Source organism: Felis catus, chromosome F2 (genome assembly GCF_018350175.1).
Source record: "Felis catus isolate Fca126 chromosome F2, F.catus_Fca126_mat1.0, whole genome shotgun sequence".
In the NCBI taxonomy this organism is placed as follows: domain Eukaryota; kingdom Metazoa; phylum Chordata; class Mammalia; order Carnivora; family Felidae; genus Felis; species Felis catus.
The window spans coordinates 16,395,622-16,415,359 of NC_058385.1; the positions used below are offsets into that span (position 1 = coordinate 16,395,622).

General features: G+C 36.4%; 1 protein-coding gene across 2 annotated transcripts in view; it reads right to left on the reverse strand.

Annotated features, from left to right (window-relative positions):
* The window catches only part of PDE7A (phosphodiesterase 7A), a 129,130-nt gene that overhangs the window by 101,836 nt on the left and 7,556 nt on the right, over positions 1 to 19,738 (reverse strand). The window contains exon 1 of one of the 2 annotated variants that reach the window (XM_023248551.2): positions 7,899 to 8,041. The exons of the other annotated variant lie outside the window; for it this stretch is intronic. The gene's annotated coding sequence lies outside the window, so the exon portion shown is untranslated. Of the gene's footprint in view, positions 1 to 7,898; positions 8,042 to 19,738 lie in introns of those variants that run through there. 2 annotated transcript variants of the gene reach the window in all.

The window sequence follows — 19,738 nt, forward strand, 5'->3', positions numbered from 1 at the left end:
GAAAAGAATCTGAAGCAGGCTCCAAGCTCAGCACGGAGCCCAATGTGGGGCTCAATCACATAACCCTGGGATTATGACTTGAGCTGAAATCAAGAGCCAGACATTAAACCCAGTGAGCCACCCAGGCATCCCTCAATTTTATTTTCTAATACAAAAAATATCAATACATAAAGCCCATTTAAGCAAAAACTCTCTGGAGTCTTCAATAACTTTTCAGAATGGAAAGGAGTTCCGACACCCAAAATTTTGAGATCCTACAGACCAAAAGGCAAACAGTGCGAACAATTTGTTTACAATAAGGATGAATGCCCTATAACATGTGGGGGTGGGGAGAATGAAATGTTATAGATACTAAATTTGTTTTTAGATAGAATTCAAGTATTTTTTAAGAAATGAGAAAAATTGTATTTAAAGTTTTCATATTAACCTACATATTTATTTACATTTCCAGTGTCTGCCTTTCTTCCTATGGATCTGAGTTACCATCTGGTATAATTTCCTTCTTTTAGTATTTCTTATAAGGCAGGTCTGCTTGTTACAAATTCTCAGTCTTTGCATATGAATGTATTTATTTCACCTTTATTTTTCAAAGATAGTTTTGCTAAATATAGAATTATTCATAGACTTTTATTTTTCTTTCAGCACTTTGGATATGTCATCCCATTCTAGCCTCCAGTGTTTCTGATGAGAAGGCAGTAATTAATCACACTGACGCTCCACTGTATGTAGCCAGTTATTATTCTCTTGCTGATTTCAAGATTTTATCTTTGTCTCTTAACAGATTGGCTAGCCTGTTTCTAGGCACAGGTCTCTTTGTATTTATCCTACCAAAGTTCAGTGAACTTCTGGATGTAGTAAGTTTTTCATCAAATTTGGAAAATTTTCCAAAAGGCTATTTTCTCTCTCTCTCTGCATTTGGGGCTCCCATTACAGATGTGTTCTATGCTTGATGTGTTCCATAGATCTCTAAGACTTTCTTCCTTTTTCTTCATTTTTCCGCCTTTCATATTGAGTCATATTTATTAGTCGGCCTTTAAATTTGCTGATCCTTTTTATTGGCACCTCAAAACTATTGCTGAATCCCTCTAGTGAATTTTTCATTTCACGCATTGCATTCTTCAAGTCTAGAATTTCCATTTGATTTTTTAACGTTTTAGTTTGGAATAATTTAGATTTATTTACAGAAAAGTTGCAAAGACAGTACAGTGAGTTCCTATGCTTCACCCAGCTTTCCCTAATGTTAATATCTTACATAAGCATGGTACAATGTGTCAAAAGTAAGAAATTAACATTGGTTCAAAACTGCAGACTTTATTCAGATTTCATCCGTTTTTCCACTAATTTTTCCTTTTTCTGTTCCAGAATCCAATGCAGGATACCACATGGCATTCAGTCATCACATCTCCTTGGTTTCCTCTGATCTGTAATAATTTCTCAGCTTTTCCTTGTTTTTCATAACCTTGACAGATTAAGAGTACTGATCAGGTGCTCCTATAGAATGATCCAGAGTTGTACTTTGTCTGTTTCTTCTCATGATCAGACTCAGGCTATAAGTCTTGAGAAAGACTACTACAGAGGTGAAGTACCCTCTCATGACATCATATCAAGAGTGGCTTTTGTTTTGTCTTGTTTTGGTTTGGTTATTGTTTTAATTAGTTCTATACCCTTATGGAGAACCTGCATTTGTTGACTTACTGTTGTTGTAATTCCCTTTATTTAAACATGGTTCCCTTTAGTTCTTGTAACAAATTTATAATTGTTGAAGTCTTTATTAAATCCAAATGTGGGGACATTCAGAGACAATTCTTTTCTCCTGCTTTTTTTTTCCTGTGCAGGACTCACACATCACTGGTTCCTTACATGGCCTGTAATTTTGTTGCTGCTGTTAAACCTAGAGATTTTATAAAATACAGCAACTCAGGATTATTTTTTTCCCACTTAAAGGTACTGTTGCTGTTTTGTTTACTTCTTTCATTTTGTTTAGTATCATGCCTAGGGTAATAAATGTGCAAAATCTGTCTCCCTGTGGTATGAAGTCACTGATATCTCTGTTCACTTTTATTTTAAATATATTGTTTTTATTTTTAGGCCTAGCTTCCTAGAGGTTACCCCTTTGCATCACTTAGGGGTCAATTTGTGATGAGACAGAGTTTATTTCAAATACCTCAAGCCACTAAGGCTCCTCCCCTTGCCAATGGGTATGTGTGTGGGTAAGACAAACTCATTTGTAGTTCAGTCTTTTTTCAAGTTTGCCCCAGGTTTACCTTTCCATTAGAGCCCTTTCAAGTCTCCTAGGTGCATGAATGCAAGCAACTTCAGGGTCAGTCAAAAGTATGTGAATACCTTGGGCCTTCCCAGGTCTTTCCTGTGCTTATGTGCAGCCTCAACCAGGAATGTTTGCCTCAGATAGTACTGCAAGCCCTTGCCATGCAAGCGGAGCCACTGGCCCTCCCTCACACTTCTGAAAATTCTCATCACACACAACGCCACTGGCATCACTGGCCACTCTAAAAAGCTGACCCTCCCTTCAAATTGAGGTCTTTATGCCTTGCTTCTTGGGCTGGCAGAAACTCCAAGCCAATCAAGCTGGGTCAGAGTGGGGTGGAGAGTAGTCCCAAGCTAGAAAGCCACAGGTTCCCATTTCTCTTACTTGAAGTTCAAGAGTGTAACACTTTTGAAAGTTTTACACAATTGGCTCCTGGTCAATCTCCAAAGTACTGAAATGATTGCTTTAGAAAAGTAATGTAGAAATAAAAATTGTATTCAAATATTCATAGTTTGAACCAGTAATCCCAGTTATACAACACCATCCAAAAGAACTCCCCCCTGCCCCCGCCAAAATATGAAAAAAGCTGTGTACAGCATGTTCCTAACAATGTCAGTTCTCTTTTTGTGCCTCCCTTACAGCTAGATGGAGCCCTGTGACTAAGTTCTCACCAATGCCATGAGAGTGGAAGAGATACCACAACTTCCTCCTCATCAACTCCAGAGTAAACAGCCCTGAACTTCTGGTCTTTCTCCTTCCCAAAGGCCTAAGTTTGCGTTGGTAGCAACTCACAGACAACCATGACAAATGGATTCCTGTATTATTTCATGTAATAGAATCACTTCACCAGCCTGTACCTATTTCCAGGCTATTATATCACAACAAAATAAAATGTTACATTACTAAGTGACATTAACAAATGCATGCTTTTAAAAGAAATACATTCCAAAAGGCTATAAAATTAAATATACTGATTCATCACAGCTACCTTAAAATATGTATGTAAACACAGTAAATACATAAAAATAACAATGTCATGGTGGGATTATAATTATTCTTTTTCAAACTTCCAAAAGTACTGTTTAAATTACTTTGATAATTCCAAAGGTTGAAACTGTTTAATTAAATTGGTTAATTAAATATTTTGAAATCCAAATTTAAGGAACCTTTATCCTATCCACTTTCATACTGGTATAAAATGGATCCTCTGGCCAATGTTCAAATCCATAGGGCCTGGTCTGTAATCCAGCCATTGTGTTCTTTCTTTAATAAACAAAAAACTACCTATTCATATGCCTCAAGGGCACTACTAGCTAGGAAACTTAGCTAAATAAGACTGACTTGATATAACTCAATAAACTTTTTCTACTTAAAGAAAAACTTTTTGCTTCATCTTTTATATTTGTATTTCTTAAGAGAAAACAAAGTTTCCATGTAAGGGGATATACTGGAAACTGACCCAACAAAATGCTTTATGCCTTTTCTCACCCAACAGCTTCCCTCAACCTAAAAATATATCTGAAGAAGGATGAAAGTGACTTCACTATGAAAAGCATAGCTTTTAAGATTAAAGTCCCTCCCCCCACCCCAAAAAACACAAGAAATTGAAACAGCCCAGCTCAAAGAAAGCAAAATAGAGCTGCTAAAAACTTTGCTGTCCTCTCATATTTGAAACTATACAGTATCTCCAAAAATGCAGCTAATTTATACAGTATCTTGAGATTTCCAAGCTTCCTAATAATTAAAGGTATGAACAGGGAAATGTACCGAACTATACAAACTATAACTACACATATGTCTAATTATTTAAAAAGAGATGGCCCTGACTCCCTCTAACAAGATGTACCACAAAACATTACTTCTAGAGCTACACTGTTCAATGAATCACTAGCCACTTGTAGCTACAGAGTACTTGAAATAGTGCTTGTCAGAATCAAGATGTGCTCTCCAAAAATATATAAAAATATATCAACATATTTTAACACTGATTACATGTTATTATTTTGGATATAGTTGCTTAAGTTTATTAAAACTTTCTCATGTTTCATTTTATTGTTTAAAATATGGCTCCAGGAGAACTTTAATTTACGTATGTGGCCACACTATATTTCTATCGGATATCCCTGGTGTTACACCTGAGCAAACCAGCCCAGTTTCTAACAAGCAAAATTTTACAACCAGTTTCTTTTGGTTTAGTACTCTCTAGTTCTATACTTTTATCCTAAAAACAAAAAGGGTATGTTGACCTAGGATTATGTACCACACAGTATTGAAGATAAGGGCTGTTTATAGTCATCTGGTTATTCAACAACAGGGGTCTAACCTGTTATCACAACCAAGGCCCCAGGAGAAATCCAGAGACTTATAAAGTTCTTAACAGGCTGGAAACCAGTCCCTCACTCTGACAATGTCATTTATCAGCTTTATATCAGGGGATATGAATACCAATACCACTTCAAGAGGCTCTCCGCAAATCCTCTAGTCATCAGAGAGTTAAAAGTGACCACCTTGAGATGGTATAAGAGGATTCAAGACAGAATGGACTAGCTTGCACAGCAGGGTGTGAGGCCGCACTGTGGGAAGGCAGAGAGAGGAGGGAGTGTGAGTAAAGCAGAAAGCTGGACTCACTAGCACTGGGTCACAGACAGGACCTCATAAAGGTCTAACACACTTTTTACATCTGCTGAGTATCTACTTTGTGTGAAGCACTGGGTTTAACACAGCTAAATAAACAATGTGCACTCTTAAGGAGATCACAGTCTAATCAAACTGAAGTCAGGACAGGTCAGTGTACAAGGCCAGCTGTTCTGACAGTTAATCCTGGGCTTCAACCTTAAGGGTTGAAATCAGAGTTGGCTAATAAAGTCAAATCGCTAGACAAAAAGCTGCAGCAAAGTAGACTCAGGAGACAAGGAAGGTTATGATTAAATGGGTCTCATGGTGAAAATGGACTCTAAGAACCCTTTGAAATTTTACATATGGGGATGTGTGTGTGTGTAAAAGAACTCACAGCAATCGACAGATGCTCTGAGGTAGTGGTCTCCAAACTTGTAATGCATTTATTTATGAATTATACACATTTACTTTTATGTACTCTATGCGACATGAATAAAATTAGGATAGAAAATAAGGTTAGAAATAAATATAAATAAAAGTCCTAAGTCTTATTTCTGTATCTTCAATAGTTTTTCTTTCATAGCCCACCACATGAATCCTACTCTAAAGAAACGTAAAAAACACCACTGATGGGGAAATTAGTGTGGAAACCTCAACAGTTATTAAAACTACCCCTCAGCTAGAAATGAGCTGGGGCCAACCCCAAAAATTCTTGGTCACTTCCAGGAAGTTTTTCTCTGAAAATGGAGAATTTTCACTATGAAACAAAGGAAAAATGAAAAGGTTGGTTGCACATATCATGTAATATATATTTTGCTTTTATCTTCCAATTGTCCTTTTTTATGTTAATATTTTAAACCATTAAAAAACCTTTTAAATATTAGACAGAAATTATCTTTAAAAATTGAGATTTTAGAAAAGCTACGTAAAATGGGTCTTATGTTCCATTTTTCTTATTAATACAAAATTTGAGGTAGTATCACTAATTTTTTTTTAATTTTTTTAATGTTTGTTTTTGAGAGAGAGAGAGAGAGAGAGAGAGACAGAGCGTGAGCGGGGGAGGGGCAGAGAAAGAGGGGGACACAGAATCTGAAACAGGCTCCAGGCTTTGGGCTGTCAGCACCTAGCCCAATGTGGGGCTCGAACTCACCAACTGTGAGATCATGACCTGAGCTGAAATCGGACACCCAACCGACTGAGCCACCCAGATGCCCCAGTATCACTAAATTTAAAATATTTACTTGAGGGAGAGATTGTGTGCTGATAGTTTTTAACAGTGAACATGCTTCAGTAGTACATCCAGAAGATTTCAAGTCATTAATTTTCAATATACTTTTCTAAGCATAAAACTTCTTCCTCCAATTTCACATTCTCAGCTCTAGAAAAATAGGCAATGGATATAGACAAGTCACAGAAGATAGGTATCAGGTAATTAATAAACATCTAATACAAGTTTAATATCAACAAAAATCCAAGAAATGGAAACTAAAAATATCAGCAACTTATGAAAAGGCACTCATATGCTGCTCATGGAAACATAAACTGGTATCACTTTATCACTTCTTTCTGGAAAGAAATTTGACAGTATGCTCTGATCTAGTAATTACATCAGGAAATTGTTTCAAAATTTAGAGAAACACTTGTATATGAAAATGATATTACAATATTTTATATTGGTACAGAAAACGATTGGATGAAAATGTTCTAAAATGTTAACTATTTATCACCGGGTGATAGGATTACAGACAGTGTTTACTTTCCTCTTTCTTCTTTGTATTTTTTTATATATTCCATTTTTTAAATAATAAGCACATATTAACTTCAATCCAAAGAAGAAATTCAAGTTTCTTTTTAGAATTCCTTTTAACAAATATCACCTAGTTCTTCTTAAAGAAACAAATACGAAGTGTCTGCTATTTCCATTCAAAATGGAGAGGGCTCCTATTCTAATTTTTTATTTTTACCTCCCCCTCACCAAAAAGCATTCAGCAGCCTACTCCAGTACAGCAGACAGGAGCTCTAGTCAAAGACAGATCTAAGTTCAAACCCCAGAAACACCATTTACAGTTGTGTTACTTTGGGCAACTTTTCTAAACCTCAGTGAATTTTTAAATAAGATTACATAAATTTAGAGATTAAGATAGCTCCATACCACAGCGGCAGCTCAGAAAGAGTATAACGATGAAGGTGGAATTTTAAGGGGAGGGTGTAGGTGGGACTATAAACTGAAATTACAGGAATACAATTTGAGATTCATCCCAAAGACAGATATGGTGACATACGATCAGACATGGTAGCATGAGACTAAAAGAGTAAATTTTTCTTCATTCTTCTGTATTGAACACTTCCTGTATGTTGCATGCTAGGGACATGGCACTGAGCTGGGTAAACAAGATCCCTGCTTCCTGACCACACAGTCTGTGGTGGCAGGGTGGGGAGTGGGGTGGGGAGTGAGGTAGGGGTGGAAGCCAGGCAGAGGCAGACAAATGAATTGAGTTAGTGTTGTATGCCATAAATAAAACAAGGTAAAAGGACAGACGGGGGAGGGGTGCTGTCAGGGAAGATTCCTCTGCAGAGTGGACTGCGACTTGAAGGACAAGGAACCATGGCCAAGATCTTGAGTCTCAGAGAAGAGCAAGAGCAAAGTCAAAGATGGGCACAAACCTGGCACGTTCACAGGAAGAAGACCACTGTGAAAGAAGAGGGGGCTGAAAAGTTGGCAGGTACCAGATTATATGGGGCCATAACATGAAAAGGAGTTTGGATTTTATTTTCACTGTGAAAAGAACCCACTGATGTTTCGGCAGTGGCATGAGGTGACTGCATTTAAAAAATTACTTCAACAGATCTGTGGAGAAAGAATTCTAGTGACACAACGCTATCACAGCAGGCCAAACATGCCTTGGGCTGGGCAGGACTGACAGCACTAGTGGTGGTGGAATCAAGCAGAATCACCACAGAGGCTGTTTTCAGCTCCATCTCTCAAACCAAGCACAAAGGTCTTTATAAAACCCACCTTGGTTCTCCCAGTTCATCTGTGCCGCTACTCATCTTCGTATACGGTCCTGATGAGGACACATCAGTACTGCAATTACAGATTTACATAGCTCCTTTTCCTACTGGACCAAGCTCCAAGAACCAAGGCAGGAAACCGTTTTATTCACCTGTGACACACCTAGCAGAGTACCTGGCGTATAAAAAGTGCTCAGTAAGTGTCTGCTGATGGAAAGAATGAACAAATACATTTAAAATAACCAAAGCCATTTGTATTCATTTCCTAGGGCTACTGAAGTAACAAGCTTTGTGGCTTAAAACAACAGAAATATATTTTTTCTCAGTTCTGGAGGCTCCAAGTCCAAAATCAATGTTGGCAGGGCAGGGCCATGCTCCCTCTGAAGGCTTCAGGGAAGGATCCTCCTGTGCCTCTTAGGAGTTTCTGGTGTTCCCTGGCAATCCTTCGCATTCCTGGCTTGTAACCTGCATCATTGCAAACTCTGCTCCATCTTCAGGTGGCCTCCTTTCTTGTGTGCATCCTCTCCTCTCAAAAAGACATCTGTCACTGGATTTAGGGCCTGCCCTAATTCCATATGACCTCATTTTTATTATATCTGCAAAGATCCTTATTCCAAATAAGGTCACATCCTAAGGCTCCAAGTAGACATGAATTTTTGGTGGACACTATTCAACCCACTACACCATTCAACACCATGGATTGCCTTTCAAAGTGGTAATCTTCTCATCCTAAAAATGCACAAGCAAAAACTGAGTAGCCAAAATCAGGATGTTCAACAGAAGAGATTTCTACATTGCCTTTGTAAGTCCCTTTAAACCTTTCTGCTTTCAGTTTACTCATCTATATAGTGCGAAAACTGATTTCTATGGTCTCTTCTAACATTAATATTCTATGATTCTGGGCCATAAGTTTTCTTGATGACTTTTCACATTTTATAAATGTTATGCTAATGTAGAGACCCTCAAATACTTGAATAAATTATAACAGAAAGCTTACCTTCTCAGTTTTGAAACAGGCAAAATACTTTTTTGTAAACGATCTGCGGCCAAAGTTACTTACTTTCCCCATTAAAAATGCAGTGTATTCCTCCATACATCAAACCATTACACTTCCATTTTAATAAACCACTTTGAATACTTACTATGTGCCAGTGAACAATCTACTTTTTTTTTTCAACGTTTATTTATTTTTGGGGGGACAGAGAGAGACAGAGCATGAACGGGGGAGGGGCAGAGAGAGAGGGAGACACAGAATCGGAAACAGGCTCCAGGCTCTGAGCCATCAGCCCAGAGCCTGACGCGGGGCTCGAACTCACGGACCGCGAGATCGTGACCTGGCTGAAGTCGGACGCTTAACCGACTGCGCCACCCAGGCGCCCCTACTTCTGACCCATCTATTTATACTTATTAAATTATTAGCTAACTAGACCTTTCTTCATTATTTCTATATAATAGGTCATTTAATGGTAAGTTTTTTAAAAAAAATAGCTTTACTGATTTCCCTTATTATGAAAGTGATATTATTTTTGTTTAAAAAAATTCACAAGTACAAAGATATTAAAATTAGAAGTCCCAGTCCCAAAGATAACCACTGTAAATATTTTGCTGACCAACCTATCAGACTTGTACGTATGAATACATTGGTGAACAAAATATCCTTCATGTTTTTATTTACAAAAATCAGATGTTAAGTAGAAAGTTACATAAACAGGTTAATACAAATACTACTCTGCAGCTAGCATTTTCTGCAAACTGTTATGTATATTTTTCCAAAACAAATATGGATATAAGGCATCATTTTACTGGGTAGAGTTTCATGCTGAATTAAAACAACATATTCTAACCAACCGCCAGACTGGTAAGCACTGAAATAATCTAAATATCCATCATTCTAATGTTGCAAATTGTTACCAAAATAACCTATGTATATATGTTTTAGCAAATTTTTGCAACTGTCCCTTCAGACAAATTCCAGAACTGCAGAAAGGGTAGCATTCACACTTAAAATTTTGATTTGTAAAGACCTACTACCCTACCCAAAAGCTGAATCAAATAATGCTCCCAGCTCCATATATAAGAATACCCATTTTCTCATACCCTGCTAACACTGGGTTTTATCAGCCTTTGCCAGTATGAAAATGTTTCCCCCGCCAAAAATATTTTTCTTTCTTGCTTTCTTTTCTTTTCTTTTCTCCCATTCATTCATTCATTCATTCGGCACTTCCTTTATTACTAGCAAAGCTAAATATGTTTTCCTACATTTGTATTTCTTCCTGGAGCTGTGAGTCTTCTGCCAATTTTCTAATGAGTATTCTTTTTTTTCCCCTACAGATCTTATTTCTATTGCCCTGTTCAAAGAATACCTAGGTATAAGGCAAAGATGTTTCCTCTCATCATTCCTTTTCAATATTACACTGGAAATCCTAGCTAACGTAATAAGACCAAAAAAGGAAACACAGTATAGATTGGAAAAGATGACATAAAACTATCTTTGTTCACACATGACATAACTGTCTACATAGAAAATCTGAAAAAATGGAGCGGGGGGTGGGGGGAAGTCTCCTAGAACTAATGAGCAATTATAGCAATGTTAAAGAGCAATAAACGAAATTTGAAAATTGAAAACACAATACCATTTACACTAGCACTCCCAAAAATGAAATACTTAGGTATAAAACTAACAAGATATGTACAAGATCTATATGAGGAAAATGACAAAACTCAGATGAATAAAATCAAAGAACTAAATAAATGGAGAGATATTTAATGCTCATTAATGAGAAGACTAATATTGTCAAAGTCTTCCCAACTCGATCGGTAATTTCAATGCAATCCCAATCAAAATCCCAGTAAGCTATTTTGTGGATATCAACACACTAATTCTGAAGTTTACATAAAAAGGCAAAAAGATCCAGAGTAGCCAAGACAATATCGAAGAGGAAAAACGAAATTGGGAGGACACTACTGGACTTCCAGACTTACTATAAAACTACAGTAATTAAGACAGTGTGGTATTAGTGAAAGAACAAATAGATCAATGAAACAGAATAGAGAAGACCAAAAAACAGACCCACAGAAATATAGCTAACTGATCTTTGACAACAGAACAAAGATAGTCTGAAGCAGAGATGGTCTCTCCAACCAATGATCCTGGAACAACTGGACATCCACATGAAAAAATGAGTCTAAATACAGACCTTACACCCTTCACAAAGTTAACTCAAAATGGATCGCACACCTAAATATAAAATATAAAACTATAAGACTCCTATAAGAAAATGTAAAAAAAAAAAAAAAAGCTGGACTTAAATAAAATTTAAAACTTCTGCTCTACAAAAAACAATATTAGAATGAGAAGACGAACCACAGAATGGGAAAAAATATTTGCAAAAGACACATCTGATAAAGGACTGTTATCCAAAATATACAAAGAACTCTCTTTTTTAATGTTTATTTATTTTGAGAGAGAGAGAGCACAAGCGAACATATGAGCAGGGGGCAGTGGGCAGAGAGAGAGGGAGAGAGAGAATCTCAAGCAGGCTCCTCACTCGATGGGGGCTGGATCTCACAAACGGTGAGATCATGACCTGAGTCGAAATCAAGAGTTGGTTGCTTAACTGACTGAACCACCCAGGCACCCCTACAAAGAATTCTTAAAACTCAATAATATAAAAACAACTCACTTAAAAAATGGGCCAAAGACCTTAACAGACACCTCACCAAAGAAGATATACAGATGGCAAATAAACATAGAAAGATGCTCTACATCATATGTCCTCAGGAAAATATGAATTAAAACAATGAGATACCACTATACACCTATTAGAATGGCTAATCCAAAACACCAACAACACCAAATGTTGGGTGAGGTTGTGGAGTAACAGGAATTGTCATTCATGCTGGTGGGAACGCAAAATGGTATAGCCACTTTGGAAAGTAGTTTGGTGGTTTCTTATGAAACTAAACATGCTTTACCTATATGACCCCATAATCACATTCCTTTTGTATCTACCAAAAGGAGTTGAAAACTTATGTCCACAAAAAATCTGCAGAGTAAGTCTGTAGCAGTTTTTACTCATAAGTGTCAAAATTTGGAAGCAACCAAGATGTCCTTCAGTAGGTGAATGGGTAAGTGGTGGTACATCCAGACAACACTATTCAGTGCTAAAAAGAAATGAGCCATTAAGAAAACATGGAGGAAACTTAAATGCACATTATTAAGTGAAAGAAGCAAATCTGAAAAGGCTGGGGACTGTAAGAACCCAACTACATGATGTTCTGAAGAAGGCAAAATTAGGGACAATAAAAATATCAGTAGTTGTTAGGGCCTGGAGTTGAGGAATAATTAGGTAGAGCACAGAGGATTTTAAGACAATGATAATACTCTGTATATTATTAATGATGAATACATATAATTACATATTTGTCCGAATTCATAGAATGTACAACACCAAGAGGGCAACCCAATGTATAGTGTGGATGCTGCATGATTATATCAATGTAGGTTCATACAATAGTAACAAATGTACCACAGTCTGATGTGGGGTGTTCATTATGGAGGAAACTATACATGTGTTGGGGCTGGAGGTATCTGGAAAATCTCTGTACATTCCTCTTAATTGTGCTGTGAATCTAAAACTGATGTAAAAAAAAAGTCTTTAAAAAATGTTTGCCTTTTGGAATAACTTCACTGTTTTTCTTAAAATGTTCACTATAAAGAATTCGGGGAAAAAGTAAAATGAAGTAAAAAAAATATTAAAAAATTCCATCACCCACCATTTCATACATAAAAGGCTACAGAGTGAGAATTTATAGATCAGGAATATCATTTTATTCCTCAATGTAAAAAAGTTTTATTCTTAGTTTTTAAAGTATAGGTGAAATACAGCCTTCCTTATAAAAAAACCTTTCTTTATAAAAAACCTTCTTTTTGTACATAAATCTCATTTCAGCAAATCAAATGGTATCATTCCAACTGGCCCATTATAATTTCAATAATGGCTTTGCTTTATCTCTGATTATGTTTTAAGAAGTAACTCAAACATGTTTTAAATTTAGTGTGTCTGTACTCTAACTAGTTCAACGTTTATTTATTTTTGGGACAGAGAGAGACAGAGCATGAACAGGGGAGGGGCAGAGAGAGAGGGAGACACAGAATCGGAAACAGGCTCCAGGCTCTGAGCCATCAGCCCAGAGCCTGACGCGGGGCTCGAACTCACGGACCGCGAGATCGTGACCTGGCTGAAGTCGGACGCTTAACCGACTGCGCCACCCAGGCGCCCCATGTACTCTAACTAGTTCAAATAATCACTGGACTATATAGATGCTTTGCTACTCAATAATGTTCATTAAAGAAAGATTGCTACTTAAGGAAATTACAAAGATCAATCTTTTTACAAGAAAGCAGGGGATATAGTAAGAAAAGCAACAAAGTTGGGAAAAACAAATTTTTAAAACTCTAACTTCTCTACTTTCTAATGGTCAGATCTTGGAGAAATCACTTAGCCTTTCTGAATCTCAACCATCAAATCTTTAAAATGATTTATAGGGTCCCTTTCAAGGACTGATATCCTGATTCCATTTCCAAGGAAGTCGTAGAGTGATTAAGTATGAAGACCTGGGATCAGGAGCAATCAAAAACCAGAAAAAAAAAAAACCAACATTGATTTATGAAGTATTATTTCTGTATACCTGCAGAAAATGGTAAAATATGGCAAAAAGATAAGAATAAGATGGAATACAGTAAAGCAGTGGTCTACCAACTGCGTCATGCATGTATAACCCTTAGAAGTACATGAGCATGGAGAGTTTCAAGGAAATGGATTTCTCAGCTCTCAACTTCCATCTATACAATTTTCTAGAACCATTCTGCTAAAACAACATATCAGTTTTCATTTACCTCCTCTGCCCTTTCATCTCTCCCCCTCTACTACCTCATAAAGGAAACTGTAACACTCAACGCTTCCTGAAACTTACTGTGGAGCTGGTGTCTAACAACATCTGAAGAGCCAAATGGAGAATTCAAAATATCTGTGGTGAGGAAGATAATGATTCTACACACTGGGTATCCAATTATTTTCAAGTTAAAGGGGTCACTAATTTCTACTTCCACGAATATAGACATTAAACCAAATCCACTTACTACTTGATCAATTATTCGGATTATAGATCACTTTGCTGTCAACTTGAAAGAATGGGGGATATGGCTAAAATAAAGCACGTTTTATAACCATCTACTAAATTCATGAGATTTCTCAGTACTTTCACTATTAAAGTAAAAAAGTTAGAAAGGTAATGCAAAACACCATCTTCTCTAAATTGTATTGCTTACTCAGACCAAAATAAATTTGATATGGCTTTATGGACATAGGAAAATTTAAATGTTTTTAATTATAATTGTTTTTGCACAGAACTCAGAAGAACTGGGTGACAATTTAAAGCATTTTTTATTCCCATTCACTAAATTCATGAATGAATTTACTTTTCATTATAGAAAAATATGATCGTGTGATTGATAAAATTCTTTCCAGTATAAAAGAATACATTAGGATAAGATGTCAATGCTAGAAAAATACAAATGAGTTCAAAGAGAAAAATAAGGAATGTAAAATTCTGACTGTTGAAATTAAGACATTGTTCATATATTTCTTTTTTCTTTTTTTGTTTTTTTGTTTTTTTTGAGAGACAGAGGGCACAAGTGAGCGAGAGGCAAAGAGAGAGAGGGAAAGAGGGAGAATCCCATGAAGGGGAGGGAGAGAGAGAGGGAGGGAGGGAGGGAGACAAAGAGAGAGAGGGAGGAAGCAGGGCTCATCTGAAGCGAGGACTGAGCTCACCCATTGCAGGACTCAAACTCACAGGAACCGTGAGATCATGACCAAGCAGAAGTCAGATGCTTAACTGACTGAGCCACCCAGGAGCCTTGTTCACATATATATTTTTTTAAACGGACAACGTAAAATATCAAGTTTTTAAAATTTCCATAATGTATTTAAATTGTTTGAATTTAACAAAAATTCTATCATTTACAAATACTGAAACTTAGAGGAAAAATTCAAGATGTATGAGAAGGTATATAGTTTTTTGTTTGTTTTTCCAATTCTTTGAAGGGGTATAGGAGCAAAAAAACCAAAAAAAACCCTAGTAGTGAAAGTCAGAATATATCACTTGTCTTAACCTTCCTCCTAAGATATTGCCTACTGGACATCCCCATATGGATGCTCCCCAGACACTTGAACTCAACATAATCCAAAGTAAATTTATTCTCTTCCCCCAACCCCACCCCCCCAGAAAAACAAAACCTGCCTCCTCCTCCTATCTGTATTTTTATTATTAGCTCCATGATCTACCTGGTCTCTTAGACTAAAAGAGTGGGAAATTTTTTTATTACCTCCCACACCAAATCAGTTCCTAGGACCTAACTCCTAACGATCTCTATTCCTTGTGCCACAGTAATCGTTTAAGGTCTCTTCACAGGCTGTCATCAAATAGCTCTTCAAAACAATAACTATATACATATATAAATATACATATATATATATATTTAATACAGTTGACATATGATGTTATAGTTTCAGGTGCACAATACAGTGATTTGACAAGTTTGTGCTTCGCTCATCACCAGTGTAGCTAACATCTGCCCCCATACATCCTTATTACAATATCATTGACTACCTTCCTTATGCTGTGCCTTTTATTCCCAAGAATTATTCATTCTATAACTGGAAACCTATATCTCCCACTCCCTTTTACCCATTTTGTCCAATTCATCTATGCCCCTCCCCTCAGGCAAACACCAGGTTTGTTCTTTGTATTTATAGGTCTGATTCTACCTTTTGTTTATTCATTTTCTTAAAAAAGATTCCACTTATTTCACTCCATATGAGTGAAATCATATGGTATTTGTCTTTTTCTGACTTATTTCACTTAGCACTATACATTCTAGGTCCATCCATGTTGTCTCAGATGACACGATCTCATCCTTTTTTATGGCTGAGCAATATTCCTGTGTGTATCATGTGTGTGTATGTGTATCTTCCTTATCCATTCATCAATCGATGGACACTTAGGTTACTTCCATAACTTGGTTATTGTAAATAATGCTGCAATAAACATACAGTATACCTTTTTGAATTAGTGTTTTTGTTTTCTTTGGGTAAATACCAAGTAGTGTAATTGTTAAATATTTCTATTTTTAAGTTTTTGAGGAACCTCCATACTATTCTCCACAGTGGCTGCATCAATTTGTTCCCACCAACAGTGCACAAGAATTACTTTTTCTCCACATCTTTGCCAACACTTATTATTTTTCATCATTTTGACTTTAGCCATTCTGACAGGTGTGTGGTGATCTCTCATTGGTTTTGATTTGCATTTCCCTCATGATGAGTGATGTTGAGCACTTTTTCACATGTTTGTTGGCCATCTATAGGACTTCTTCAGAAAAATGTTGCTTTAGGTCCTCTGCCTATTACTTAATCAGATTGTTTTCTGGTGCTGAGTTGTATAGGTTCTTTATATATTTTGCATATTACTGCTTATTAGAGCATATTGCACATATCTTCTCCCATTCAGTGGGTTGCTTTAATTTTTTTTACCATTTTTTTTTAATTTACATCCAAATTAGTTAGCATATCGTGCAATGATCTCTGGAGTAGATTTCTTAATGCCCCTTACCCAGTTGGCCCCTCCCCCCTCCCACAACCCCTCCAGTAACCCTCTGTTCTTCATATTTAAGAGTCGCTTATGTTTTGTCCCCCTCCCTGTTTTTATATTATTTTTGCTTCCCTTCCCTTATGTTCATCTGTTTTGTACCTTAAAGTCCTCATATGAGTGAAGTCATATGATATTTCTCTTTCTCTAATTTCGCTTAGCATAAGACCCTCTAGTTCCATCCACATAGTTGCAAATGGCAAGATTTCATTCTTTTTGATTGCCGAGTAATACTCCATTGTGTGTGTGTGTGTGTGTGTGTGTGTGTGTGTGTGTGTGTGTGTGTGTGTATACCACTTCTTCTTTATCCATTCATCCATTGATGGACATTTGGGCTCTTTCCATACTTTGGCTATTGGTGATAGTGCTGTTATAAACATGGGGGTGCATGTGTCTCTTCGAAACAGCACACCTGTATCCCATAGATAAATGCCTAGTACTGCAATTGCTTGGTCATAGGGTAGTTCTATTTTTAGTTTTTTGAGGAACCTCCATACTGTTTTCCAGAGTGGCTGCACCAGCTTGCAGTGCAAAAGAGATCCTCTTTCTCCTCATCCTCACCAACATCTGTTGTTGCCTGAGTTGTTAGCCATTCTGACAGGCGTGAGGTGGTATCTCATTGTGGTTTTGATTTGTATTGCCCTCAGGATTAGTGATGTTGAGCATTTCTTCATGTGTCGGTTGGCCATCTGGATGTCTTCTTTGGAGAAGTGTCTATTCATGTCTTTTGCCCATTTCTTCACTGGATTATTTGTGTTTTGGGTGTTGATAAGTTCTTTGTAGATTCTGGATACTAACCTTTTATCTGATGTCATTTGCAAATATCTTCTCCTATTCCATTGGTTGCCTTTTAGTTTTGCTGATGGTTTCCTTCACCGTGCAGAAGATTTTATTTTGATGAGGTCCCAATAGCTCATTTTTGCTTTTGTTTCCCTTGCCTCTGGAGACGTGTTGAGTAAAAAGTTGCTGTGGCCAAGGTCAAAGAGGTTTTTACCTGCTTTCTCCAAAATCTCCAAAGAGGATTTTGATGGCTTCCTGTCTTACATTGAGGTCTTTCGTCCATTTTGAGTTTATTTTTGTGTATGGTGTAAGAAAGTGGTCCAGGTTCATTCTTCTGCATGTTGCTGTCCAGTCTTCCCGGCACCATTTGTTGAGGAGATTGTCTTTATTCCATTGGATATTCTTTCCTGCTTTGTCAAAGATTAGTTGGCCATACGTTTGTGGGTCCATTTCTGGGTTCTCTATTCCTGTTCCATTGATCTGAGTGTCTGCTTTTGTGCCAAAGTAGGTTGCCTTTTGTTTACTGATGGTTTCCTTTGCTGTGCAAAGCTTTTTATTTTGATGTGGTCCCAACAGTTTATTTTTGCTTTTGTTTGCCTTGCTTTAAGGAGATATATCTAGAAAAATATATCTATGACCAATGTCAAAGATATTACTGCCTGTGTTCTCTTCTAAGGTTTTTATGGTTTGGGGCCTTACACTTAGGTCTTTAATTCACTTTGAGTTTATATTTGTATATGATGTTAAAAGGTGGTCCACTGCCATTTTTTTTTTTTTTTACATGTAGCTGTCCAGTTTTCCCAGCGCCATTTATTGAAGAGACTGTCTTTTCCACATACTGTCACCTCCTTTGTCAACAATTAATTGACCATATAATCAAGAGTTTATTTCTGGGGCTTCTAGTCTGTTCCATTGAACTGTGTTTACTTTTGTGCCAGTACTATACGGTTTTGATTACGACAGCTTTGTAGTATAACTTGAAATCTGGAATTGTGATACCTCCAGCTTTGGTTTTTGTTTTTTGTTTTTTGTTTTTTTTTTTAACAATAATTACACTTAAATTTACTTTTCAACATCTCTCATAGAGAATGAAACTACTTTATACTAATTAGAGCTATACAAAATTACCTGTCATGCATATAATTGAGTTACTCAAAGAAATTAGAGAATCATGAAGTTGGAAGGAACCAGAAGAGTCAATCCCTTTGACAATACCCTTATCCAGGTACTTTCAAGCTGTTGTCAATTTATAGCCTCATGAAGTACCCTGCTCTCTGTCGGGACATCGCTGTCATAGATCCAGGCCCAAATACAACTTGTTGCACGTTTTCTAAGATTATTGCGATTTAAAAAAAGATTCATGCTAGCAGAAGAACAATGGTAAAATTACACAAAATTCTAAACAAAAAGTTAAAAATTAGTTAAAATTTAACATACAGAGATAGCTTCAGTTAGCATTTGGGGATACATCTGGCTTTTTTTTTTCCTTTATTTTGTTTGAGTAGGCATGGTGTGTAGATATGTATATATTTTGTGATTTAGTTTTAAACAAAATTGGGATAAACTGTTGATACTCGGTTTGTTTGTTTTTATTTTTTCACTTAATTATGTTATAAGCAATTCCCCAAGCAATTATGTATTCTTCAAATTCTTCAAAATATTTTAGTGGATACATAATATAGCAAAACTAAGAAATATTAACTTTTAGTCAATCATTTGTAAACTACTTATCATATATTCTTTGAATTTTTTCAAAGCATTTTTGTGGTTACATAATATAGAAATAAATACTAAATACTCACAATATTATAATTTATTTAATCATTTATAAATTACTTATTGTTTCTAATTTTTCACAGTGATGAATACGTGATGAATATCCTTGAAGATCAATCTTTACCTACATTTCTAGTTATTTGCTGAGGATAGAGTCCCAAAAGTAAGGCAAAGTATTAATTTTTTTATTCAACTGCTAAATTACCTGTCAGCAAATTTACAATTTATAATCCTACTAGCACTGCATAGCATAATCTTCATGTCATATACTTGTGGTTTTTTTTTTTTTACTTTGTCAATCTTAAGCAAGTATCATTCTTTTAGTTTGTTTCTTTATTAGTGTAATTACACACAAGATCTCCCTATTTCCCTATTGCTTTTACCTATTCATCCCATTCTACTCTTTGCGGTAACGTCCTTTTCCCATGTTGTAAAAGGAAGTAGAAGAAAATGCACAGGTGTTAGGGTCAGGTCAGAATGACCTAGGATTTGATTCATTTCCACTACCTAGCTGTGTTACCTTGGACAAGTGACAACTTTAAGTTTGTATCTTCTCCTGTGTATTGTCAACAACCCTCA